Below are 2,773 nucleotides of genomic sequence, written 5' to 3' on the forward strand. Positions count from 1 at the left end.
CATGTCTGCACTGCATCTCCTGATACCTGCGGAGCAATAATCAATGTCATTGGTCAAAAGTATTGTACCATTCCTTATACCTCACAAGTTATGTATGATTCAAATATACTAAAAATGCGCTTCACCTTCGTGAAAACTGGACTGAAGGCTCCAAAATTTAGTTTGAATAAGGTCTACTTTTTATCGGAAAGCCTTCAGGACAAATATGAGAGACAGAAATTTAAAGATTTCTGCTCCGGATTTGAAAGGATCTTCCAACGTTTTAGAAATTAGAAGAGATGTCCCTATAAGCATGAAATGAAATTTAAAAACCTATACATATTCATATTTATTTATTGTTTTGTGAAACAATGAAAGCATAAACCTTCACGTACCAGTTCTCACTTTGGATTTAGTTCTCATATGTAAAAATTCAGTTACAAACTGAAGGTGATAAACTATAATGAGAACATTATAAGTTGATACTATCTCGAAATTGTATTTGTAAGTTTTGATTTTAATGTTTCAAATGCTTTCAATCTCAAATAATTAGTGAGGGCGACCAAAAATAAACTTTAGAGACACTGAAAATAATCAGATTTATCAAGTAAGATTATGAATAATCTATTTCCTTCAGAAGATTATTGTATTTTATTAGATATTCTTGTCACGCTTACCATGGATTATTTGTTTCCTTATTTATCAAGTGGCAGATGACTACACTAACCCTTTAATGGTATTGGATAAAAACCTTGATGAATGTGGACTCTTCGATCATACAATTGCCATTACTCTAGAAAATATCAACAACTAAAAAAATATTATAGCAAGAAGAAATATGTGAGTTAGAGTGACAAACAAAGATATGTTAATAAAATATTGAAGCAAACTGCCTACAAGGCTGAGATTGTTTGATAATTGCAAGGGAGCACTAGGTATTATAACATTCCAATGAACAGCAATGTGGAATGGCAATTTATATAGGCCCGAGTTAATAAACGAAGTTCAAAGCCAAATGCTCAGTTATTGTTGGGTATCAATTCCTTGAGTACAAGGGACAACATAGAAATAACACTTGGATCTTTTGCTGTTATCGTTCTTGATGTATGAATTATCCTATTTGGGTCTGAAATTTTGTACTAGTATCCAAGCTACAGCCGAATTCGGCTTGGTTTTGTTTCCGTCGTAAAATTGTTCAATCTGCAGCGTGCAGTAGGCAGTAGCGAACGTATCTTCGTTTCATTTTGCTAATACAGTACTAGAAGATCCTTTCTTCCTTCTCCATGACGTGTGAGCTCGACAATTCAAACACACATAATGTGCCGAACATTTCGGTTGATTTTGTGCTGCGTAAATTACACACATGGCGTCTGAGCAAGTGCAGAGTTATCTGAACCTACCTGAAAAACCATCGACGTCAGCTAACTAACTGAAACTTGACACTAGCTAGCTCAACGAACTGAACCTAGATAGTACTCCCTCCGTCTGGAAAAAGTTGTCCAACATGCAGTGTACTGGTGTTTTCTGCAAAATGTACACGGTGACAACTTTTTCCGGACGGAGGGAGTATGAAAGCAACCGGATTAACCAACAATGTTTTCCTTCTGAAGTCCGATACCATGAATGAAACCTTCATACCTCTTGTGGCATGTCAGAGGTACACAGGAAATAGAGACAGAGAGATACGGTCGAGCTCTAAGGCGCTGAGCAGCACCACTGCGTGCGGATCCCGTCGCAGAGGCAACTGGTGTCAGAGAAACAGGATCCGCTTCTTTCAGTCACTGCATCCGAAAGAAAAAGAAAAGGAAAGTAGTACCAGGAAGGCAGTTGCAGTTCAATATTCATTAATCAGCACCAGATAAAAGTTCAACATAACATAACATATGTGGGTTAGCAAATTACACAGTTAAATTCCTACAAGCCCACTGCACAGTTAACCGGTGTGCGCTACGCAGTATGAATAAGGTCAATTTCCTATTATTTCGGCGAACCGGTCCTATTATTGCACTAAAGAGGCCATCTCTTAGCATTGAACCACAAGTTCATGTTCGCAAGCTGAAACCAAGATATCTGTGTCTGATATTTGCCTCAAATGGTCTTTGGGAGCATCTTAGCGATCAGTACAGGAAGTTGTAGTAGCTGCCCCCATCCTTTTTAATCTAAATGATAGTAAGCACGAGTTAGATTTTATGACTACTAGAGGGGCATATTGTCACAGCATGTGCTATGTTGGACCGTATTGATTTTACTGATGTAGTACATGATTTCACAGTTTTTTTCTAGCACATATACATTAATTATTCTTTACAAAAATAAACAGATCTTAAATTCTACTGATAAATGGAAGTATGCACCTCTGCTTACTAATATAGAATACTATTTGCGTATCTGACCTACTTCGATTTAATTGCTGCATGTTCTTACCTTACTGACCGTAGTGCACAATCTTATACACTAATCAGAGAGGAAATATATTACATAACAACCTGTGAAAGACCTGGTGAACAACATTTTAGCATGCTTTGTTGTGACATTTCAGCCGCCTGCTGCTTTGTTTTAACTTTACTTGAGATGTTATGTTGCATGTGTTGTGGTGAGGTTTTCCTACTTCCCTTTTAACTTCTCCTCGACGACATTACCTACAGCTTATCAACACAAAGAAAGAGAGAGAGAGAGTCTCTCTCTCCCTCCCTCCCCCTTTTAACTTCTCCTCGACGACATTACCTACAGCTTATCAACACAAAGAAAGAGAGAGAGAGAGTCCCTCCCTCCCTCCCTCCCCCTCCCTCCCTCC

General features: G+C 38.0%; 1 protein-coding gene across 1 annotated transcript in view; it reads right to left on the bottom strand.

Moving 5' to 3' along the window:
• LOC123135908 (F-box protein At5g03970) overlaps window positions 1-2,773 on the bottom strand; it is an 18,731-nt gene continuing 15,958 nt past the window's right edge. The window contains exon 3 of the mRNA XM_044555155.1: window positions 1-26. The gene's annotated coding sequence lies outside the window, so the exon portion shown is untranslated. The remainder of the gene's footprint in view (window positions 27-2,773) is intronic.

The sequence above is a fragment of the Triticum aestivum genome, chromosome 6B (genome assembly GCF_018294505.1).
Source record: "Triticum aestivum cultivar Chinese Spring chromosome 6B, IWGSC CS RefSeq v2.1, whole genome shotgun sequence".
NCBI lineage: Eukaryota > Viridiplantae > Streptophyta > Magnoliopsida > Poales > Poaceae > Triticum > Triticum aestivum.